Source organism: Stegostoma tigrinum, unplaced genomic scaffold (genome assembly GCF_030684315.1).
Source record: "Stegostoma tigrinum isolate sSteTig4 unplaced genomic scaffold, sSteTig4.hap1 scaffold_230, whole genome shotgun sequence".
Taxonomy (NCBI): domain Eukaryota; kingdom Metazoa; phylum Chordata; class Chondrichthyes; order Orectolobiformes; family Stegostomatidae; genus Stegostoma; species Stegostoma tigrinum.
The window spans coordinates 3,281-28,853 of NW_026728164.1; the positions used below are offsets into that span (position 1 = coordinate 3,281).

The 25,573-nt window shown below is 51.2% G+C and overlaps 1 long non-coding RNA gene across 1 annotated transcript; it reads left to right on the plus strand.

The window, feature by feature from the left end:
• Positions 1-516: 516 nt before the first annotated feature.
• LOC132207954 (uncharacterized) lies at positions 517-25,385 on the plus strand. The gene is made up of 6 exons (XR_009444037.1): positions 517-617; positions 1,160-1,462; positions 2,129-2,293; positions 6,690-6,802; positions 20,429-20,590; positions 25,326-25,385. It is a non-coding gene; the product is annotated as an uncharacterized LOC132207954 (long non-coding RNA).
• Positions 25,386-25,573: the final 188 nt, after the last annotated feature.

A 25,573-nucleotide genomic window follows, 5' to 3' on the forward strand; every position in this document is an offset into this window, starting at 1 on the left:
AGGGTTTGTTGGAAATGTTGTATCATGATAAATGCAATGAGATCAACCATGACCTCACCGAATGATGGAGGAAATTCAATGGGCCAAGTAACTTTTTTTGTGAGTCTTCTTGTTTGACAATGCATTCATAAGGGTGTTTTTTTTCTCTCCTGAATGAAATCTGAAAATGAAATGCATACACTTCCTTTTCATCTGGTAATAAATAATTGTTCTGAACGATTTCCATTGACTAATAGCAATCTGACAAGCATGACAATGTAAAGAGATTTTTAGCTTCTTTTTAATTGTAAAGGGATTCTTTGAAATTAATTTGGCATATATTATTTGCATCTCAGGAAGTATGTTCATCACTGCATCTCAAAAAGTGCTCTGTTGTATGACAACAGCTTTTTAAAGATCACTTCAATGGTTGTGATTTTCAGTTGCCACAACACACATTAGATTACATTGTTGGCCAATCTGTCCATGATTATTTCATTATCTTATGTTTCAAACAGACAAGGAAATATTGGTGATGCAATGAAGAGTTTGATTCTCAAATATAATTGCTGTTATAGTTTCCACTTGGAAGAAAGATTCACATCAAATTGACTGGTCAAGGAAATGGGACACTGACTGTGAGTACTTTGAATGTTCGAGTTATTCCTAAAATGAAAGTTATGACCTTGATGATTTCTCTTGCATGCAGATATGAAGAGACTATTTTAAAATATCCTCTAGGTTAGTGGTTCAGGCATAAAAGTGTCATATGTATATTTATGTATATACATGTACATGCGTAATCTGAAAAGAAAATGACGAGAAATCACTTGTTGCAAGGTGAGAATGAGTTATCCAGATGGTAAGACCTGCCAGTGTTGGTGTCTGAGATAACACATTGTGGAGCTGGAGGAACACAGCAGGGCAGGCAGCATCAGAGGCTCAAGAAAGTTGAGGTTTTGGGTCAGGACCCTTCCTGAGAAATGGAGGGTGGACGGGAGCTCAGAAACAAATAGCGTGGAGGGGGAGGAGGTGCTCGGGAAGGTAGGTGGGATGGTGATAAGTGAGTACTATCCAGATTGGAACAGATTTTCCCCAGGGGGTATTGAATACGAATTCCAAATCACTGTCAAAATCTTAGTGACTGTTAACATTCATGTTTTTTGTCTGTGTGTTTCAGTAATTGCATGACAGTTGAATGGTTCGTTGAGAGTGAGGAACCTATGGACTCTCACACACCAGGATGGAATTTAGTTCGAAGAGTGACTTCAAAATAGTTGCTTGCTTTTAAAATCTTGACCGTTTTTGCTGTCCAGTTGAATGAATTTAGCTTCATACTGCTTCAATAGGAATTAGTGATTAATAGGAACATATTTGTGAAACTTACAGTTCCGTAAGTTTTAGTGGAAACTGGTGGAGACTTTCGGTGCTTGCAAAAAGGCTCACTTCTCCGTTGATACCAAGGGAAAATTGGAGTTTGAAAGTAAGTTCACCCGGTGTCAGGGAATGAAATGTTAATGTTGACTTGAATATAATTTTTACAAAAGTAATATATTTGTGTAACACTGAACTCAAATTAAAATTTGGATTTGCCGGTTTTACAGATGGTTGGACGTTGGATTCATTTTAAATGCGGGTGAAGATCACTTTAAATCCAGCATATTTGTGAAGAAAAGAAATAGCATGTCAAATAAAATTAACTGCATGACTCTACATAGCCCTATATGTAGAATTTCGTTCTGAACTATGAGACAGTTGTGACCCCATACTACCTCAGTGCTCATGGCAAGAGTAAGACTCCTGTTTGACGTGCTGTGCACTGCATGGAATGGCGGCGACATCAGATTCATTGATACTTGAGACTCAAACAAATATGACGATAAGATTTAAAATCAAAATCTCATTGAACATTTCAAACCATGTATTAGAGGAAGAGGGGGAAAGCATGTATGACTAATAGAAGGTGGTGGCACAGATCAAATAGACCTGTGTGCTCTAACTTATCACAAATTTCACATTGAATGGAACAGTTTAAACAGGCTGGAGGAAGCAGACATGGCAGCTCAGACTTTTTGAATTTGAGCATTCTGTTCATGAACATCAGCAAAAGTGTGGGAACCATGTTTATTCTTTCTCTTTTATTGCACAGAACCATACGATGAGACTGTTTTGATGAGGAATTTAAAGATTACGAGTCCCATCCGTTTGACCCACAGTTTGGTCTCGTAGGTTGGTACGATCTTCGTTCGAGAAGGAAAAGGGATGTTCCAGATACAGAAAATCGTCAAACCATTTACTACAATGTGCGTTTCTGGTTAGTATTAATTAATGCAGTTAACATTTTTAGATCGACATGATTGCACAATGGAGTCAATAAGAAAATTCAATCTGATATTCCACATAAATTTTAAGTGGATATTAAAGCAGCTCATTTCTTTTTCACGCTGTCTGCTGCTTTTAAGAATGGCTGTCTTATTGTCGAAATGTTTAGCTTTGACTCCATGGCTTCTTCCATTAGCTCACATTGAAACACATGTTTCTTCAGCCAAAAATGCACGTTTACCTGGTGTTGACTAACCTTCCCCTAAATCCCCTGCGGTCGCTCCCCTGAAAAACAACTATACCATTTTGGATACTGTTCCGGGGGACGACTTACCAGGGGCATGCAGGAGGGTGCAGGTCTCTGGCACAGAGTCTGTCCCTCTTGCACTGAAGGGATGCGGGGATAGGAAGAGAGTGATCGTCATTGGGGACTCACTAGTTTGAGGGACTGATAGAAGATTTGACGGGAAGGAAAGACTCTCACAATTGGTGTGTTTCCTCCCAGGTGCCAGGGTCCGTGATGTCTCGGATAGTGTGTTTAGGGTCCTGAGCGAAGAGGTTGACCAGCCCCAAATCGTGGTCCACGTAGGCACCAGCGACATAGGTAGAAAGAGGGTTGGGGATGTCAGGCAGGATTTCAGGGAGCTATGGTGGAAGTTGAGAGCTAGAACAAACAGAGTGGTCGTCACTGGTTTGTCACCTGTACTACGTGATACCGAGGCCAAGAACAGGGAGAGATTTCAGCTGAAGACGTGGCTGCAGGGATGGTGCAGGTGGGAGGGCCTCAGGTACATGGACAATTGGGGCTCATCCTGGGGAAGGTGGGACCTGTACAAACAGGACGGTATCCACTTGAACCAGAGGGGCACGAATATCCTGGGCGGGAAATTGGCTCGTGCCATTTGGGTGGATTTAAACTAGTTCAGAAGCGGGATGGGAAACTGAGGTGTAGTCCTAGTACACAGGAGGATGAACGTAGGGAGGACATGGACAGGACCTCACTGTCACAGGAGTGTGCTGGCAGACGGCAAGCTGGATTGAAGTGTGACGACTTTAATGCCGGGAGTATCCAGAATAAGGTAGGTGAGGTTGCAGCTTGGATAGGTACCTGGGACTTCGATGTTGTGGCCATTTCGGAGACATGGATAGAGCAGGGTCAGGAATGGATGTTGCAGGTTCTAGGGTTTAGATCTTTCATTAAGGTCTGGGAAGGTGGTAAAAGAGGGGGAGGTGTGGCTTTGTTGGTCAAGGACAGTATAACGGCGGCTGAAAGAACCTTTGAGGACTCGTCTCCTGAGGTGGTATGGGCTGAGGTTGCCAAGGAAGGTTTGTCGACTGAGTCAGTATGGGTGGAAGTTCGGAACAGCAAGGCAGCAGTCACTTCACTGTGGGTTTTCTACAGACCCCAAATAGCAGTAGGGAGATCGAAGAACTCATTGGCCGGCAGATTGTTGGAAAGTGCAAACGTAGCAGGGTTGTTGTTATGGGTGACTTCAACTTTCCCAATATAGATTGAAACCTCCTGAGCGCAGATGGTTTAGATGGAGCTGTTTTTGTCAGGTGTGTTCAGGAGGGTATCCTTACTCAGTATGTGGACAGGCCGAGGCGTGAGGCCATTTTGGATTTGGTGCTCAGCAATGAGCCAGGACAGGTGTCAGGTCTCGTGGTGGGAGAACACTTTTTGGTGACAGCGACCGCAAGAGCCTCACATTTACCACAGCCATGGAAAGGGAAAGGAGCAGTTACCAGGGGAAGATATTTCACTGGGGTCAAGGAAACTATGATGCTATCAGACAGGAGTTGGAAAGTACAGATTGGGAGCAATTGTTCCACAGAAAGGGCACAGCAGACATGTGGAGGCTGTTCAAGGAGCAGTTGTTGCGAGTGATGTATAAATTTGTTCCTCTGAGACAGATAAGAAGGGGTAAGATTAAGGAGCCTTGGATGACGGGTACAGAGGTGCTTCTTGTCAGAAAGAAAAAGGCAGCGTACCTAAGGTGGAGGAAGTGAGGGTCTAGCACAGCTTGAGAGTCTTACAGGCTTGCTCGGAAGGAGCTGAAAAAATATTGCGTGTACAATTGTGACCTGTTACAACCTTTGCGTCCACGCTTGCTCATTCAATGGTGTCAAGATGCCAGCAGTGAGTGTACCTTCTCCATCCCGTAATGCCGTCAGCTCACCCAAGACATCGTCCTTACTTAAAATCTTCTGATCAACCAAAGTTCATTGTAATGGACATTGTAGTTATCTGTCATGAAACGAAAACTGATTCTAACTGGCATGACCTGCAGTGCAAAAGTATGTAATCTGTGAAACGAGATTCCTTATGGGCTTGCATCCACTACAAACAATTGCTTTTCAAAGACGTTGCATACATACATTTTTTTCTCCTATCAGCGTAGATTATTTTTTTGTTTACGCATGTTGTGTGGGTTTCCAGTCAGGCCCATAAACACAGGTTGATGCAGTCACTGTTACAACACGGTATTGAAGGAGAATTTGTGATCTTTGGAGTTTCATTCCAGTGTATGAAGGAGTGCACCATCAAGCCACTTCAGAGCACTACTGGCGACGAATTGGTGCAAGTTTTGAAGTGTTACCGATGGTCACATAAAATATGGCCTTTTTGTTGTTGCGCTATTCATCTTAACTGCACCTTAACTAGTATTTAGGCTTGGAAACAATTTCAATTTTTTTGATTTACTTATTCAAAATCATTTCTGATTGTTGTCATGATATCTACAAGATGTTATTTTGATTGGACATAGAGGATTGGATCTGTCTTCCCCCAACTATTAATGGAAATAAAGTATGCGCTTATAAAACCCCTTCTGGGCAAGGTAGTTGCTCAGTGGTTAGAGCTGCTCATGCACTGGGGAGCCAATTGAGATTCCAGTCTTGGGTAACTATCTGTGTGGAATTGACACGTCCTCCCCGTGTCTGCGAGGGGCTTCTGCCAGTTTCCTCCCATTGTTCAAAGATGTGCAGGTTCTTATATGTGATTTGTGAAGCATTTCTTAAATGTTCCAATCCTGCCAGCATCCAGTGCCTTGGACAAAATAACTGGAGATGAATAAAAGATACAGTGCCTTTTGACACCATTTCCTGCTGGATTTTCATCAATCCTGCTTTATATCGGTGACAACTTCCATGACCTTTTTGATGCTATGTCTGAATTGACAGTCGAGTTCCAAATATTTGTTGTGCAGTATTTCAAGGTCTCTGTTACAGCATACCCATGAATGCCCACTTCAAAAGATACTTCCATATCATAGAATCCCTACAGTGTGGAAACAAGCCCCTTTTGACCCAACAAGTCCACAGCCACCCTCCAAAGAGCATCTCACCCTGAATCTTCCCCCGACCCTTTCCTCAGTAGCCCTACATTTCCCATGACTAACACACCTAATCTACACATCCCGAAACACAATTGGCAAGTTTGGCATTGCCAAGACACCAAGCCTGCACATCTTTGGACTGTGGGAGGAAACCAGAGCACCCAGCAGGAACTCATGCAGGCATGGGCAGAATGTACAAACTCCGCACAGAAAATCGCCCAACGGTGGGATCGAGCCTTGGTCCCTGGCACTGTGAGTCAGCAGTGCTAACCACTGAGCCACCGTGCTGCCCTTGGAGTTAGACAGAGCTGGCTTGTTCCTGGGTGGCCTCAAACTGCCAACCTCCACTTAGTGGGAAAAGTGCTGACCAACTGCACTCATCTTCACTGGTTTTTGCTTTGTATCATTGAATTCAATTCTTCAAACTCTATGATAAATATTGAAATTTCCATTGATATGTGAGGGTTGTTTTTAGTACACAGTATTGGTTTATTATGTTTCATTGGTACATAATGAATATTGTATGTACATGCAAATGGGCAAGTTGGTAACGATGCAGTCCGCAGACCTGGAGGATAATAACACTGTCCTTCAATCGCCCACGATGCCCTCTGCAAATTGGTAGAAAACAAAAATTTCTATAAAATTCATCTCTCCTCCCGTCAGTGGATCAAAATTAATTCAGGATTTTGTACAGGCCAATAACCCTAAGATTACACGGGCCTAAACAAAACTACTGGCTCATATTAGTTCAGTAAAGTGAAAGGGCAACAATAGAGGTAGTAGGAGCTGCAGATGCTGGAGAATCTGAGATAAGAATGTGTAAAGCTGGATGAACACAGCAGGCCAAGCAGTATCATCCGGCTCTTCCCCTTGTTATCTCAGATTCTCCAGCGCCAATTTTCTGAAGTGGGGTCTCGTCCCGAAACATCAGCTTTCTTGCTCCTCTGATGCTACTTGCCCTGCTGTGTTCATCCAGCTCTCCACCTTGGGCAACAATAGAGTATGCTTTAAGTCACTAGATATGTTAAGTGGGTTTGTCTTCCTTAGGGTGGAGTTAGTGGAACCGAAAAAGATGTCTCCCTCACAGCGTTTGTGACAAAAGAATTGCATCGTTCCTTGGCGGCCTTTCAACAGAAGAATATTCAGAGATTTCCCAAGTGGTAAGAATGTAACTTCTTTTACCTTTCTTTATCTCACTTTTTCCAACAATTGGAAAATAGATTTTAGAAATAACGTTGAGCTGATGAAGTGTGAAAAGAAGAATAATTCCAAGCGGTGGTGGGAGTTGGTCAGTGAGGTGGGAGGAGTGGATAGGTGGGAGAGAAGGCGGACAGGTCATGGAGGCGGGGATGAGGGGAGGAACTAGTCTTGGGATGAGGCTGGCGGGTGGGGAGATTTTGAGGGTGGCAAAGTCCATATTGAGGCTATTGAGTTGGAAGCTCCCGAGGCGGAATATGAGGTGCTGCTCCTCCAGTTTCTGTGTGGTGTGGTTGTGACACTGGAAGAGGCCCAGGATGGACATGTCGTCCAGGGAGTGGGAGGGGGAGTTGAAGTGATGCAATGATTTGGATATGAAAATAGAACGTGTGGTTAGTAAGTTTCCCAATGATTGAAGGTGTAGTAGCCAGCCAAGAAGGTCACCTCAGAATACAATGGGACATTGACAAGGGCCAATAAACTGAGGAATGGCAGATGGAGTTGAGGTTAGATAAATGTGAGGTGCTACATTTTAGAAAGGCAAATCAGGGCAGCAGGTATACACTGAAGGTTGTCGGGAGTGTTGCTTAATAAAGAGACACTGGAGTGCAGTTTCGTAGTTCCATCAAAGTACAGCCACCGGTAGAAAGGATATGAAGGAGACATTTGGTGTGCTTGCCTTTATCGGTCAGTGCATTTAGTATAGGAGTTGGGAGATCACTTAGCAGCCATATAGGACGTTGGTTCGGCTGCTTTTGGAATACTGCAATCGATTTTGGTCTCCTTGCGAGAGGAAGGATGTCGGCGCAACATTGAGGGCCGAAGGGCCTGTTCTGCGCTGTATTGTTGTATGTTGTAAACTTGAAAGGATTCAGAGAAGATCTACAAGGATGTTACCAGCATCGGAGGTTGCAGGTATACCGTGGGCTTGAACAGACAGCTATTTCTTGGAACTTTGGAGTTCAGGGCTGACCATATAGAAGTTTGTACAATTACGAGGGACGTGGATAGAGCGAACAGCCAAGATCTTTTCCCCGGGTTGCTGGAATCCAAAACTGGAGGGAATAGGTAAAAAAGGAGAGAGGGAAGATTTAAAATGGACCGGATTTTTTTCATAGTGGTGCATGTACGGAGTGAGCTGCCAGAGGAAGTGGTGGAGGCTTTGTACATTGAAAAGGCATCTGTATGGGTATATGAATAAGACGGGTTGAGAGGAATATGGGCCAAATGCTGGCAAATGGGACTAAATTAATTTCGGATATCTGGTCAACACAGACAAATTCGGCCAAAGGATCTGTTTCCCAACTGTACATCTCTCTGATTCTAAGTGTCTTTTTTCTTAACCACGTGGCCCATAATTAGAAAAACTTGAATCAGGATTTGGGAATGTGACAATTCTAATTGGATCTGTTTGATGAAATTAACTCTGTAGGTAATGGTGGTTGAATTATGATTCGTCAAATTTGAGTTTATTGCAGCATCTTATAGAATAGAGGAGACACATGTAATCAAATTTGAAAATCAAAACTTGGTAAAATTTTGCATTGGAAATACATGACCAGCCATTGGAGGAGATTCATGACCATTGCATTCAAGTGAGAACAACAAATGCGATTCAGTGACTCAGTGACTGAGTGAAACGGGATGCAGTGACTGAGTGAAACGGGATGCAGTGACTGAGTGAAACGGGATGCAGTGACTGAGTGAAACGGGATGCAGTGACTGAGTGAAATGGGATGCAGTGACTGAGTGAAATGGGATGCAGTGACTGAGTGAAATGTGATGCAGTGACTGAGTGAAATGGGATGCAGTGAATGTGGGAAATGGGATGCAGTGACTGAGTGAAATGTGATGCAGTGAGTGAGGGAAAGGAGATGCAGTGAATGTGGGAAATGGGAGGCAGTGAATGTGGGAAATGGGAGGCAGTGAATGTGGGAAATGGGAGGCAGTGAATGTGGGAAATGGGAGGCAGTGAATGTGGGAAATGGGAGGCAGTGAATGTGGGAAATGGGAGGCAGTGACTGAGGGAAATGGGATGCAGTGACTGAGCAAATGGGTTGCAGTACCTGATGGAAATTGAATGCAGCGTCAGTTAGAAACGGGATGCAGTGACTGTGGGAAATGGGATGCAGTGACTGTGGGAAATGGGATGCAGTGAATGAGTGAAATGAGATGCAGAGACTGATGGAAATTGCATGCAGTAAGAGAGTGACATGAGCTGCAGTGACTGAGTGAAATGGGATGCAGTGACTGCGCAAGTGGGATGCAGTATCTGACGGAAATTTGATGAAGTGTCAGTGAGAAACGGGATACATTGACTGAGTGAAATGGGATGCAGTGACTGAGGGTAATGGGATGCACCGTCTCAGTTCAATGAGTTTCACTGTCTCAGTTAAATGGGATGCTCTGACTGAGTGAAGTTGGATGCGGTGACTGAGCGAAATGGGAGGCGGTGACTGAGGGAAATGGAATGCGGTGACTGTGGGGAATAGGGTGCGGTGACTGAGGGAAATGGGATGCAGCGGCTGTGTGAAATGGGATGCAGTGGCTGAGGGTAATGGGATGCACCGTCTCAGTTCAATGAGTTTCACTGTCTCAGTTAAATGGGATGCTCTGACTGAGTGAAATGGGACGCTGTGACTGAGGGAAAGGAGACGCAGTGACTGAGGGAAATGGGACGCAGTGACTGAGGGAAATGGGACGCAGTGACTGAGGGAAATGGGACGCAGTGACTGAGGGAAATGGGACGCAGTGACTGAGGGAAATGGGACGCAGTGACTGAGGGTAATGGGACGCAGTGACTGAGGGTAATGGGACGCAGTGACTGAGGGTAATGGGACGCAGTGACTGAGTGTAATGGGACGCAGTGACTGAGTGTAATGGGACGCCGTGACTGAGTGAAATAGGATGCCGTGACTGTGGGGAATAGGGTGCGGTGACTGATGGAAATGGATTCACTGTCGCAGTTGAATAGGATTCACTGTCTCCGTGAAATGGGATGCAGTGACTGAGGGGAAATGGGATGCAGTGACTGAGTGAAATGGGATGCAGAGACTGACTGAAATGGGAGTGACTGACTGAACTGGGAGGGAGTGACTGACTGAACTGGGAGGGAGTGACTGACTGAGTGGAATGGGATGCAGTGACTGAGTGGAATGGGATGCAGTGACTGAGTGGAATGGGATGCAGTGACTGAGTGGAATGGGATGCAGTGACTGAGTGCAATGTGATGCCGTGACTGATGGAAGTGGATTCCCTGCCTGGCTTGGACAGGTTTCACTGTCACCTGCTCAGAGGGACTGCCCCCTGCAGCCCTGACCCGCTCACTGCGACTTGCCCCCCCCAGTCCTGTCCCGCTGACAGGGACTTGCCCCCCCCAGTCCTGTCCCGCTGACAGGGACTTGCCGCCCGCAGTCCTGTGCCGCTCACAGAGACAGGCCCCCGCAGCCCTGACCCACTCACTGCGACTTTCCCCCCGCAGTTGTGTCCCGCTGACAGGGACTTGCGCCCCGGCAGTCCTGTCCCGCTGACAGTGACTTGCCCCCGCAGCCCTGACCCCCTCAGAGGGACTGGCCGCCGCAGCCCTGACCCCCTCAGAGGGACTGGCCCCCGCCGCCCTGACCCCCTCAGAGGGACTGGCCCCCGCCGCCCTGACCCGCTCAGAGGGACTGGCCCCCGCCGCCCTGACCCGCACAGAGGCACTGGCCCCCGCAGCCCTGACCCGCTCAGAGGCACTGGCCCCCGCAGCCCTGACCGCTCAGAGCGACTGGCCCCCGCAGCCCTGACCCCCTCACTGCGACACTGCGCCCCGCAGCCCTGACCCGTTCACTGCGACAATGCCCCCTCCGCAGCCCTGACCCGCTCACAGGGACTGGCCCCCCCGCAGCCCTGACCTACTCACTGCGACTTGCCCCCCGCAGACCTGACCCGCTCACAGGGACTTGCCGCCCGCAGTCCTGTCCTGCTGACATGGAATGGCCCCCGCAGCCCTGACCCGCTCACAGGGGTTGGCCCCCGCAGCCCTGACCCTATCACTGCGACTTGCCCCCTGCAGTCCTGACCCGCTCACTGCGACTTGCCCCCCGCAGTCGTGTCCCGCTGACAGGGATTTGCCCCCCCACAGTCCCGTCCCGCTGACAGGGACATACCCCCGCAGCCCTGACCCGCTGAGATGGACTGGCCGCCGCAGCCCTGACCCGCTGAGATGGACTGGTCCCCGCAGCCCTGACCCGCTCAGAGGGACTGGCCCCCGCAGCCCTGACCCGCTCAGAGGGACTGGCCCCCGCAGCCCTGACCCGCACAGAGGCACTGGCGCCTGGCGCCCGCAGCCCTGACCCGCTCAGAGGGACTGGCGCCCGCAGCCCTGACCCGCTCAGAGGCACTGGCGCCCGCAGTCCTGACCCGCTCAGAGGGCTGGGCACCGGCAGCCCTGACCCGCTCAGAGCGACTGGCCCCCGCAGCCCTGACCCCCTCACTGCGACACTGCGCCCCGCAGCCCTGACCCTCTCACTGCGACTTGCCCCCCCGCAGCCCTGACCCTCTCACTGCGACTTGCCCCCCGCAGACCTGACCCGCTCACAGGGACTGGCCCCCCCGCAGCCCTGACCTACTCACTGCGACTTGCCTCCCACAGACCTGACCCGCTCACAGGGACTTGCCTCCCGCAGTCCTGTCCTGCTGACTTGGAATGGCCCCCGCAGCCCTGACCCGCTCACAGGGGTTGGCCCCCGCAGCCCTGACCCTATCACTGCGACTTGCCCCCTGCAGTCCTGACCCGCTCACTGCGACTTGCCCCCCGCAGTCGTGTCCCGCTGACAGGGACATGCCCCCGCAGCCCTGACCCGCTCAGAGGGACTGGCCGCCGCAGCCCTGACCCGCTCAGAGGGACTGCCGCCTTGACCCGCACAGAGGGATTGGCCCCCGCAGCCCTGACCCGCACAGAGGCACTGGGTACCCGCTGCCCTGACCCGCTCAGAGGGACTGGCCCCCGCCGCCCTGACCCGCTCAGAGGTACTGCCGCCTTGACCCGCTCAGAGGGACTGGCCCCCGCAGCCCTGACCCGCTCAGAGGGACTGGCCCCCGCAGCCCTGACCCGCACAGAGGCACTGGCGCCTGGCGCCCGCAGCCCTGACCCGCTCAGAGGGACTGGCGCCCGCAGCCCTGACCCGCTCAGAGGCACTGGCGCCCGCAGTCCTGACCCGCTCAGAGGGCTGGGCACCGGCAGCCCTGACCCGCTCACTGGGACACTGCGCCCCGCAGCCCTGACCCGTTCACTGCGACAATGCCACCTCCGCAGCCCTGACCCGCTTACTGCGACTTGCCCCCCCGCAGTCCTGAACCGCTCACTGCGACTTGCCCCCCGCAGTCGTGTCCCGCTGACAGGGACATGCCCCCGCAGCCCTGACCCGCTCAGAGGGACTGCCCGCCGCAGCCCTGACCCGCTCAGAGGGACTGCCGCCTTGATCCGCACAGAGGGACTGGCCCCCGCAGCCCTGACCCGCACAGAGGCACTGGGTACCCGCTGCCCTGACCCGCTCAGAGGGACTGGCCCCCGCTGCCCTGACCTGCTCAGAGGGACTTGCCCCCGCAGCCCTGACACGCTCACTGCGACTTGCCCCCCGCAGACCTGACCCGCTCACTGCAACTTGCCCCCTGCAGTCCTGACCCGCTCACTGCGACTTGCCCCCCGCAGACCTGACCCGCTGACAGGGACTTGCCCCCGCAGCCCTGACCCGCTCACTGCGACTTGCCCCCCGCAGTCCCGACCTGCTCCCTGCGACTTGCCCCCCGCAGTCCTGACCCGCTCACTGCGACTTGCCCCCCGCAGACCTCACCTGCTCACTGCGACCTGCCCCCCGCAGCCCTGACCCGCCCAGGGGGACCGGTGCCCCGCAGCCCTAACCCGCTCACTGCAACTTGCCCCCCGCAGCCCTGACCCGGTGACAGAGACTGGCCCCCGCAGCCCTGACCCGCACGGAGGCACTGGCGCCTGGCGCCCGCACCCCTGACCCGCTCAGAGGGACTGGCGCCCGCAGCCCTGACCCGCTCAGAGGGACTGGCCCCCGCTGCCCTGACCCGCTCACTGCGACTTGCCCCCCGCAGCCCTGACCCGCTGACAGGGACTTGCCCCCGCAGCCCTGACCCGCTCACTGCGACCGGCCGCCTGCAGCACTGACCCGGTGACAGAGACTGGCCCCCGCAGCCCTGACCCGCTGACAGGGACTTGCCCCCGCAGCCCTGACCCGCTCACTGCGACCGGCCGCCTGCAGCACTGACCCGCTCACTGCCACTTGCCCCCCGCACCCTGACCCGCTCTCAGGGACTGGCCCGCCGCAGCCCTGACCCGCTCACAGGGACTCTCCGTCGCTGCCCTGACTCGCTCGCAGGCACTGGCCCCCGCAGCCCTGACCCGCTCGCTGCGACCTGCCCCCCTGCAGCCCTGTCCCGCTGACAGGGACTTGCCCCCCGCAGCCCTGACCCGCTCACTGCGACTTGCCCCCCGCAGCCCTGACCCGCTCACTGCGACTTGCCCCCCGCAGCCCTGACCCGCTCACTGCGACTTGCCCCCCGCAGCCCTGACCCGCTCAGTGTGACACTGCACCCCGCAGCCCTGACCTGCTCACTGCGACTTGCCCCCTGCAGCCCTGACCCGCTCACTGCGACTTGCCCCCCGCAGCCCTGACCCGCTCAGTGCGACACTGCACCCCGCAGCCCTGACCTGCTCACTACGACCTGCCCCCCTGCAGGCCTGTCCCGCTGACAGGGACATGCCCCCGCATCCCTTACCTGCTCACAGGGACTGGGCCCCCGCAGCCCTGACCCGCTCACTGCGACTTATCCCCCGCAGCCCTGACCCGCGCACAGGGAATGGCCCCCCGCAGCCCTGACCCGGTGACAGGGACAGGCCCCCACAGCCCTGACCCGCTCACTGCGGCTTGCCCCCCGCAATCCTGTCCCGCTGACAGGGACTTGCCCCCGCAGCCCTGACCCGCTCACTGCGACTGGCCCCCCGCTGCCCTGACCCGCTCACTGCGACTTGCCCACCGCAGCCCTCACCCGCTCAGGGGGACCGGACCCCCGAACCCCGACCCGCTCAGTGCGACACTGCCCCCCACAGCCCTGTCCCGCTGACAGGGACTTGCCCCCCGCAGCCCTGACCTGCTCACTGCGACCTGCCCCCCTGCAGTCCTGTCCCGCTGACAGGGCCATGCCCTCGCACCCCTGACCCACTCAGATGGACTGGCCCCCCGCAGCCCTGACCAGCTCACTGTGACATTGCCCCCCGCACCCAAGACCCGCTCACTGCGACTTTCCCCCCGCAGCCCTGACCCGATCACTGCGACTTGCCCACCGCAGCCCTGAACCGCTCACAGGGACTGTCCCCAGCTCCCTCACCTGCTCACAGGGACTGGCCCCGGCAGCCCTGACCCGCGCAGCCCTGACCCGCTCACTGCGACACTGCCCCCCGCAGACCTGACCCGCTCACTGCGACTTGACCCCCGCAGTCCTGACCAGCTCACTGCGACTTGACCCCCGCAGCCCTGACCCGCTCACTGCGACTGGCCCCCCGCAGCCCTGACCCGCTCACTGCGACTTGCCCCCCGCAGCCCTGACCCATTTCACCGCGACTTGCCCCCCGCAGCCCTGACCTGCACACTGCGACATTGCCCCCCGCACTCAAGACCCGCTCACTGCGACTTTCCCCCCGCAGCCTTGACCCGCTCAGAGGGCCTGCCCCTGCAGCCCTGACCCACTCACAGGGAAAGGCCCCTGCAGCCCTGACCCGCTCACAGGGAAAGGCCCCTGCAGCCCTGACCCGCTCACAGGGAAAGGCCCCCGCAGCCCTGACCCGCTCACTGCGACACTGCCCCCCGCAGCAGCCCTGACCCGCTCACTGCCACTTGCCCCCCGCACCCTGACCCGCTGTCAGGGACTGGCCCGCCGCAGCCCTGACCCGCTCACAGGGACTGGCCCCCGCAGAACTGACCCGCTCACAGGGACTGGCCCCCGCAGCCCTGACCCGCTCACTGCGACTTGCCCCCCGCAGCCCTTACCCGCTCACTGCGACTTGCCCCCCGCAGCCCTGACCCACTCACTGCGACTTGCCCCCCGCAGCCCTTACCCGCTCACTGCGACTTGCCCCCCGCAGCCCTGACCCGCTGACTGCGACTTGCCCCCCGCAGCCCTGACCCGCTGACTGCGACTTGCCCCCCGCAGCCCTGACCCGCTCACTGCGACTTGCACCCCGCAGCCCTGTCCCGCTGACAGGGATTGGCCCGCCGCAGCCCTGACCCCCTCACAGGGACTCTCCGTCGCTGCCCTGACTCGCTCGCAGGCACTGGCCCCCGCAGCCCTGACCAGCTCACTGTGACATTGCCCCCCGCACCCAAGACCCGCTCACTGCGACTTTCCCCCCGCAGCCCTGACCCGCTCAGAGGCCCTGCCCCTTGCAGTCCTGACCCACTCACAGGGAAAGGCCCCGCGCAGCCCTGACCTGCTCACTGCGACACTGCCCCCCGCAGCCCTGACCCGCTCACTGCGACTTGACCCCCGCAGCCCTGACCCGCTCACTGCGACTGGCCACCGCAGCCCTGACCCGCTCACAGGGACTGTCCCCAGCTCCCTCACCTGCTCACAGGGACTGGCCCCGGCAGCCCTGACCCGCGCAGCCCTGACCCGCTCACTGCGACACTGCCCCCCGCAGACCTGACCCGCTCCCTGCGACTTGACCACCGCAGTCCTGACCAGCTCACTGCAACTTGACCCTCGCAGCCCTGACCCGCTCACTGCGACTTGACCCCCGCAGCCCTGACCCGCTCACTGCGACTGGCCCCCCGCAGCCCTGACCCGCTCACTGCGACTTGCCCCCCGCAGCCCTGACCCATTTCACCGCGACTTGCCCCCCGCAGCCCTGACCTGCACACTGCGACATTGCCCCCCGCACTCAAGACCCGCTCACTGCGACTTTCCCCCCGCAGCCTTGACCCGCTCAGAGGGCCTGCCCCTGCAGCCCTGACCCACTCACAGGGAAAGGCCCCTGCAGCCCTGACCCGCTCACAGGGAAAGGCCCCTGCAGCCCTGACCCGCTCACAGGGAAAGGCCCCCGCAGCCCTGACCAGCTCACTGCGACACTGCCCCCCGCAGCAGCCCTGACCCGCTCACTGCCACTTGCCCCCCGCACCCTGACCCGCTCACTGCGACTTGCCCCCCGCAGCCCTGACCCGCTCACTGCGACTTGCCCCCCGCAGCCCTGACCCGCTGACAGGGTCTGGCCCCCGCAGCCCTGACCCGCTCACTGCGACACTGCCCCCCGCAGCCCTGACCCGCTCACTGCGACTTGCCCCCCGCAGCCCTGTCCCGCTGACAGGGTCTGGCCCCCGCAGCCCTGACCCGCTCACTGCGACACTGCCCCCCGCAGCCCTGACCCGCTCACTGCGACTTGCACCCCGCAGCCCTGTCCCGCTGACAGGGTCTGGCCCCCGCAGCCCTGACCCGCTCACTGCGACACTGCCCCCCGCAGCCCTGACCCGCTCACTGCGACTTGCACCCCGCAGTCCTGTCCCGCTGACAGGGATTGGCCCGCCGCAGCCCTGACCCGCTCACAGGGACTCTCCGTCGCTGCCCTGACTCGCTCGCAGGCACTGGCCCCCGCAGCCCTGACCCGCTCACTGCGACCTGCCCCCATGCAACCCTGTCCCGCTCACTGCGACTTGCCCCCCGCAGCCCTGACCCGCTGACTGCGACTTGCCCCCCGCAGCCCTGACCCGCTCACTGCGACTTGCCCCCCGCAGTCCTGACACGCCGACAGGGACTTGCCCCCCGCTGTCCTGTCCCTCTGACAGGGACTGGTCCCTGCAGCCCTCACCCGCTCACTGCGACTTGCCCACCGCAGTCCTGACCCGCTGACAGGGACTGGCTCCCCGCAGCCCTGATCAGCTCACAGGGACTGTCCCCCGCAGCCCTGACTCGCTCACTGCGACTTGCCCCCCGCAGCCCTGAGCTGCTCACGGGGCCTGGCCCCCGCAGCCCTGACCCGCTCACAGGGACTGGCCCCCGCAGCCCTGACTCGCTCACAGTGATTTGCCCCCTGCAGCCTTGACCCGCTCACAGGGACTCCCCCCCCCCCCCACCCCCCCCCGCAGCCCTGACCCGCTCACTGCGACTTGCCCCCCGCAGACCTGACCCGGTCACTGCGACTTGCCCCCCGCAGACCTGACACGCTCACTGCGACTTGCTACCTCAGTCCTGACCCTCTCACAGGCACTGGCCCCATCCGTCCTGATCCGCTCACACCGACTTGCCCCTGCACCACACAGCGACTTGCTCACAGCGACTTTCCCCTCCTTCCTGACCTGCTCACAGGCACTTGTTCCCTCCATCGTAACCCGCTCACAACAACTTGTCCCCTCTGTCCTGACCCGCTCACAGCGTTTTGCGTCCCATCTCTCTTTAGACAGGTCACCCCTTGCTCAGATACGGTCCCAATGATCCATGAACCGGAAACCCTGCCCCCTGTGCCAGCTCCTCAACCATGCATTCATCTCACCTATCTTTCTATGACTTAGCTCACTCACACGTGGCACTCATGGCATCCCATAAATTATTACCCTCTCGGTCCTGCCTTTCACCCTCTTTGTTAACTCCTTGCACATAGTCCGCAGGATGTCATCCCTCTTTCTGCCCATGTCATTGGTACCAACGTGCCCCGTGGCCTCTGGCTGCTCACCCTCCCCTTTAAGAATTTGTTGCAACCAATCAGAGATGTCCTTGACCTTGCACCAGGGAAGCAACACGCAGCCCTGGTGTCTCAAATGTGGCGACAGAATCTATGCCCCCAACGAATGAGTCTCCAACCACACTCGCTCACTTGGATTTGCCTTACTCTGTCCCACAGCAGGGTGGTTTGTACTATGGACCTGGCTACTGCTGGTTATATAACTGACCCAGTTTAGTTTTAGATCAGTGTTAACCTTGGTTTAGTGGATAGCCAAGCACCTCAGTAGTCTACAATACAGGAGAAATACATTCTTAAGCTGACAGATTCTAACAGTCAAGGACGAGCACTGAATTGTTCTGACCTCATTTCAAACACCTGGCCCGTAGCCTTGCATAGCTTGGATTGCACTTACACATTTAAAAAAAAATAAATGTAACGATGATGTGAGGGTAAGGACATGGAATTTTTTTGATATGGTCATATTCTCTCTTGTTGGAGCTGATTGCTGCTTAGCACTTGTCTGGTGCAAATGTAACTTATCCTTTATCAGGCCAAGCCTGATCGTTGTCCAAGTCCCACTGTATTTTCTCATTGTTGACTTAATGTTGGTTCGGCCCAACAGTGTTGTACATACCGTGCCTATTCTGAAACTCTACCACTTAATATTAAGTCTAAGAAAGACAAGTATCCAATCTGCCTTCCAAACCACTTCAACGACCTGGTCCATTACATTGGGGGATCAACAGGCATGCACATCAAGATCCTGAGATCTCTCTGATCGTTGGTGCTTGTGAGGTCCCTATGATTCATCATGGACTCCAAAATCTGTTTGTGCTGTGTCACCTAATCCTTATCCAGTTTGTCCTTACATGAAATAATGTTCACAAACGCTTCTCAAATTCTTCCCAATCCTACTTTTTGCAATCATGATACAAGTGAGCATACAACTTGGAACACGACAGCAACAGCAATGTGCCCTTTGGCCCACCATGTTGGGCCAAACATGACAACAAATGAAATAATCCCTTCTGCCTGTCCTTGATCCATAGTCCTCCATTCCTTGCACATTCGTGCACTTAACTAAAAGTCCCTTTCAAATGCTTTCATCGTATCTGCATCCACTGCCACTCCGGGCAATGTATTCCACACTTTAAACATGCTTAGTGTGAAATATTTGCCCCTCACATCTCTTTTGAACTTCCCCCCTCTCAGCTGAAATGCATGCCCCCTAATAGTGGACACTTCAACTCCGGGGGAGAAGTTTTCTGACCGTTAGCTGTATTTATGTATCTCCTAATTTTATAGACTTCTATCAAGCCTGCCCTCAGCTTCTACTGCTCCAGAGAAAACGAAGAGTTTTTCCAGCTCCTCCCTCTCGTTCATACTCTCTATTCCAGTCAGCATGCTGGTAAATCTCTTCTGCACCCTGTCCAAAGCCTCACATCCTGAGTGTAATGTGGCGGCCAGAATTGAATGCAATACTCTGTGTGGTCTCACCAAAGTCTTGTAAAGCTGCAATGTGACATCCTGACTCTTGCACTGAGTTCCCCTATGAATAAAGGCAAGCATGCGATATGCCTTCTTGACCACCCTTTCTACTTGTGTGGCTACTGTCAGGGAGTTACGGTCTAGGACCCCACGATCCCGCTGGACATCACTGCTGTTTGGGGTTCTGCCATTAACTGTGTATCCCTTTCCTTAACACTTGGTCTCCTAAAATGCAACACCTCATGCCTGCCCAGATTAAATTCCATCGGCCATTTCTCTGCTCGCTTTTGCACTTGGTCTGTATCTTGCTGTGTCCTTTGACAACCTTCCATGCTGTCCACAAGTCCACTGGTCCTTATATCATCTGCAAACTTAGTAATCCCCCATCTACATTTGCAACCAAGTCATTTACATATATCACAAACAGCAGAAGTCACATCGATGCGGAACACCACTCGTCACTGAGCTGCAGCCAGAAAAACAGCTTTCCACCACTGAGACGGCAAGAACTGTAGATGCTGGAATCAGAGTTAACCAAGTGTGGAGCTGGAGGAACGCAGCAGGTCAGGCAGTATCAGAGGAACAGGAAAGCTGACATTGTTGATGCTGCCTGGCCTGCTGTGTTCCTCCAGCCCTATACTGTGTTATCTTTGTTAGCCTTCCACCGCTACCGTCTGCCTTATATGGGCAGGCCAAGTCACCATGGATCTCATGGATCTTAATCTTCTGGATGAGCATACCATGAGGAACCTTATTGAAAACCTTCGTAAAATCCATGGATATGTAATCAACTGTTCTACCCGAATTGATCACCCTTGTCACCTCCTTGAAAACTTCAACTGACTTGGTAAGACATAACCTGCCCCACATAATGCCATGCTGGCTGTCCCTTATTAGCCCATACCTTTGAGACATGGGACACTCACCAGTCTGTAGTTTCCTGGAAAGTCCCTGTTATCCTGCTTGAACAGAGGAACGACTTTATCTACTCACCAGTCTCCGCAACCCCTCCAGTGCCTGGCAAGGATATCAGATCCTGTTGAAAGTGGGGCGTTGATGCATTTGTGTCATGATTGTGTTTTGTTTGAGCCCTAACATTCAAAGCAGTGTAATAATGTCTTTGTGCAGCAGGCGAGGTGTGATGAGACTGAGCCTTCATACAATTGCAAGATGTTGAAAATTTGCCATTATTTATGAAAACAGTGATAAATTTCCATGATCAACATTTCTGTTACACTGCAATGATTATCCTGTGGCGTGTAAAATCAGAAAGATACGATAAAATGAGACTGGGTCATATGCAGGGAGAATGTTTGCCTTTCATGTCTATAGAAGTAGTGAAATATTTCCGTGAATCTAAAAGTCACTTTTCCGTTCATTGAAGGACACAATCATCGCCTTGGAAGCTTCATCACGATACTACTTTGCATTTCTGAAGAGGGAAGAAGAAATCAATATGCAAATTCAATTCCATGGTTTTGGAAGTCCCATTGAGAACACGATTCATTTGCGCCGGCATAATGCTCTGACCGAGAAAGAATTGAAGGTGAGTTTGTAGTTTGGAAGATCGCAGCAATTTATGCATCAACTTCTTCATCGATAATGTTCCATTGCTTTCAAATTGCATTTTCCTCTCTGCGAGATAATAACTGTTAGAACAAGCAACAGTATCGGTAGATGGTCTATGGGGAATGCAATGTTACAAAACCCAATCCATTCAACAACATATTTCAGATATGTCAAGAAATTAAATATTCCAGCACAGGATAAAACAAGGAAGATGAGAGTGAGGAGGCAGTAGCTCTGATGACAAAAGAACAGAAATTTACCTTGATCCATTTGAGCAAAAAAGCAGGCACACAAATAAATAATCATCTAACAATGCACATGTGCAACGGAGGCTACAGGGGGACTAAAAATGCCAAATTGTTGTTCTGCGTATTGCTGAAAGGATGATTGAAACAGAATCTGTGGTAAATTTGAAGAAATACAGTTGATGCATCACAGGATGTTGGAGGAAGAACATTTATGGACTGAGGCAAATTGTATTGCCCTTTTCAGGAGTTATTAGGTTCATAATGAATTGAAACACTTCCTTCTGTGCTGAAAGCTTTAGTTTAGTTGCAGCTGGATGACAATTTCTGTTCCTGGTAGTATTTAGCAAACTAAATTAAAACAAATTAAAAGTGAATGTCACTGCACAGAATTCCAAACATGACTCCAATCGGTCGAGAAAATATCCAAGGGGTATGATGAGTTGTATCCTCTCAGGTTGAAGAATGCAGCTACAGATACAATGGAGGCACTGATGATAATCTTGCAAAAATCCTTAGATTGTGGAAAATTCTCAGAGGATTGAAAGATTGTGAACATAACACCATTATTCGAAAGATACTTGGACAAAATAGCAAGCAAGTATTGCCAATTTAGGTCAACCTGGGTCGATGTTCATGTCTGCAATGAAAGATGAAATAACAGGGTACTGAGTGTGCTCTCACATCCTACAGAGTTAACATCCTTTCATAAAGGGGAAATGATACTTGACAAACTTGCTACAGTGCTTTGAGAAGGAAACAAACATTACTGATGAAGGACCACCAGTTGATGTCGGACATTTCGATTTTAAAAAACGCATTTGATGAGGTGTCTCAAAAGAAAAGAGCCCATGTGTTCAAGGGTAGTATGTTCGGATGGACAGAGGACTGCATCGCAAATAGAAGTCGAGAAGTAGCAGCAGGATGGTAACTCAGAAGTCGTCTACGGCCACAGAGTGAATGCTGCGGAGGCCTTCACCTAATGTTGACTGGGTTGATTTCGGAAATGGCGGAGGGAATTGCCATGCTTAGGAATGTTGGGCGGGCTGGGACGACATTCATTTGAGTTCATAAGATTGAAAAAAATCTTATTTTTTCAACATTTAAGATTCTTAAGAGGCTTGATAGTGTATATCCATCGAGATTACTCCCATTTGTGAAAGATTTTGCGACCAGAGGCCACATTTTCAAATTGGTTGCCTATTAATTTAGGGGAAGAATTACTTCTTTCAGGTTGTAGCAATCTATTGAACACTTTGGCAGTGAAGGTTTTAGAGGTAATGCCATTAATTATATGCTCGGCTGAGATGACCAGGTTAATTTTTAAATCAAGGAACAACGACAATGAGAAAAGGGTAGTCTTTACGGTGGAAGATACTTCAAGGATCCCCTTATTAGTAAAGAATACAGGGAGGAATTAAACACATCACTGCCACACCATCACTACCATGAGAGAAGAAGCAGTAGACAATCTCATGGAGTAAAAGCAGATTAGATTCTTTGCCGTGATGGTTGACTTTCTAAGATTCTAAACAATGAGCTTCAGAGTTGGTATATGCATTGATTGTAATTTCCCAAAAAGGTTCAGATTCTCGAGAAGGGTCTGAGGGCTGGAAAAATGCTGATGTGACGTCCCTATTTAAAAAGGAGAGAGGCAAAAAAGAAGATAACTACAACCGAAACAGCCTAACATCTATTGTTGGAAACAGGTGGCAACTATGAAGAAAATAATAGCAGGACATTTGGAAAATCAGAAACTAATCAAACAGAATCAGCACAGCCTGATGAAAGAGATATTATGTCTGGCTAATTTGTTTGGGTTTTTGGAGGAAGTTTTGGAAGGAGAATTAATAGAGGAAAACCAGTAAATGTGTTGTGTTTGGACTTGGAGAAAGCATTTGAGAATGTACTCAAAAGTAATAAGCTAAGAGCTGAGGTTTTGAAGGTAGTATATTGCTATGGATCAGTATGCTTTGCACGTTCTGGAAGGAGAGATCACATCTTGAGTGAAATGCACCAAATGAATATATATTTTGGGGAAGTTGGTGGCAATGTGGCAAGTCAGTGCAGAGTGTAAGAGGTGCCATTTGCTTGCTTTTTTTGCCCGATAGTTCATAAGCATTTTGTTTTGAGACAGGGTAAATTGAAGCCAGAATCAGGGACCTAGAGGGTGAACCATGTTCATTGGTTGGTGATCGCTACTGGTTTAAGAATCTATTATCGGTAGCTTTCAGATTGAAAGTAAATCGGAGAAATATTTACAGGCTACAAACTAAAAGACCAGAATGTTTTCAAATCAAATTAAGATCGAAGTAATTGAAGTGGAGATGCCAGGCCAGATGATGATTTATACCTTCATGACGGGGGAGTGGTCAGGCCCCATACTGCAGCTCAGGGTTGATGAACTGGAATCTCAGTTTCGACCAATCAACAAATCATGTGGGGCAGAGTTACCAGGGAATGCTGTGGTTCAGGAGGCAGTCAGAGACGTGAGACTGTAACAAAGAATAGGGCAGGTGGAAGGATCCAGGATGTAGTGCAGAAGGAACCTTGGCCTTTGATCTTATCTAACAGGTTTGAGATTCTTTCTTCCTGTGTGGATGAGAGTGCAGGGTATAGGGAAGATGAGTAAACTGACTGTAGCACTGTGGTACAGGGAGACACTCAAGAGGGGATAAAAAGTGAAATGTAGTTATAATCAGAGGTAGTATAGTTAGGGGAATGAACACTGTTCGTTGTGACTAGGATCGAGAGTCTCGAAAGTAGTGTTGCCTGCCTGGTGCCCAGGTTCAGGATATTCCATCTCGGCTACAAAGGAACTTGAAGTGGGAAGAGTAGAAATCCAGCTATTGTGGTCCACACAGGTAACATTGATATGGAAGAAAGAGGAAAGAGGTTCTGCTGAGGGATTATGAGCACCGAGGTGCTGAATGAGAAAGCAGAACCAGAATGGTAATAATCTCTGGATTATTATCTGAGCAATTTGGCACGGTGTGAGCATAATAAAAGATGCAAATGCATTGTTTAAATGGTGGCATGGCAGAAATGTGTTTGAATTCATGGGACATTGGCGTCGGTATGGGGAAGGAGGGAGTCATTCTTGGTGTTATAGGCTCGATGAGAATCATTTTGGGACAAGTATCCTGGCAAAATACAGAGCTCGGTCTTGGGGTAGGGTGTTAAAATAAAAATTGTGGAGCGGGTGAGCTCAGTTGCATGGAAAATTGTGGAAAGAGTTAGAAGCTGGTAAGTGCTCAGCAAAGTTTCCAGAGCAAGTAATGGGACAAAAAGTATGGAAATGGTCAGGAGTCTCACTTCAGCTGCAGCAGATAAGAAGGGTGGCTGTAAATGCCAGACTGAAGATCTTGTATTGAATTGCAGGGAGTGTATGAAACAAAGTGAATGAGTTTGTGGAGCAGATACATCACTCTGGGTATCACAGAGAGGTGGTTGTTAGGGGATAAGTGTTGGGAACGAAATAGCCAATGATTGATGTCCGATAGAAAGAACAGGCAAATGGACAGAGATAACAAAGTGTGGAGCTGGATGAGCAGAGCAGGCCAAGCAGCATCTCAGGAGCGTAAAAGCTGACGTTTCGTGCCGAGACCCTTCTACTTCTGTGTGTTCATCCTGCTGTGTTCATCCAGCTCCACACTTTGTTATCTTGGATTCTGAAGCATCTGCAGTTCCCATTATCTCCGATACAAATAGACAGAGATGCCAGGGTTGGCTTGTCAGTAAGAAATGAGGTCGCGCTGAAGGAACCACAGCTCTTGTGCTTGTTTATTAATGACTTGGAGGAAAGAGGTGCATGTGCTGTGGCGAAATTTGTAGATGACTGAAAAAATATTTAGAAAGACAAGGCATGGCACAGAAACAGAGATTTACTTGGATCGGAATGTATTAGCTATAAGGAGGGTTTGGTGGAAATGTTGTGTCGTGATAAATGTAATCAACCATGATCGCACTGAATGATGGAGGAAATTCAATGGGCCAAATGACTTTTTTTGTGAGTCTTCTTGTTTGACAATGCATTCATGAAGGTGTTTTTTTTTCTCTCTTGGATAAGATGTGAAAATGAAATGTGTACACTTCCTTTTCATCTGGGAATAAATAATTGTTCTGCACGATTTCCATTGACTAAAGCAATCTGACAAGCATGACAATGTAAAGAGATTTTTAGCTTCTTTTTAATTGCAAAGGTATTCTTTGGAATTAATTCGGCATATATTATTTGCGTCTCAGGAAGTTTGTTCATCACTGCATCTCAAAAAGTGGTGTGTTGTATGACAACAGCTTTTTAAAGATCACTTCAATGGTTGTGATTTTGAGTTGCCATAACACACATTAAATTAGACTGTTGGCCAATCTGTCCATGATTATTTAATTATCTTATGTTTCAAACAGACAAGGAAATATTGGTGATGCAATGAAGAGTTTGATTCTCAAATATAATTGCTGTTATAGCTTCCGCTTGCAAGAAAGATTCACATCAAATTGACTGGTCACGGAAATGGGACACTGACTGTGAGTACTTTGAATGTTCGAGTTATTCCTAAAATGAAAGTTATGACCTTGATGATTTCTCTTGCATGCAGATATGAAGAGACTATTTTAAAATATCCTCTAGGTTAGTGATTCAGGCATAAAAGTGTAATATGTATATTTATGTATATACATGTACATGCGTAATCTGAAAAGAAAATGACTATAAA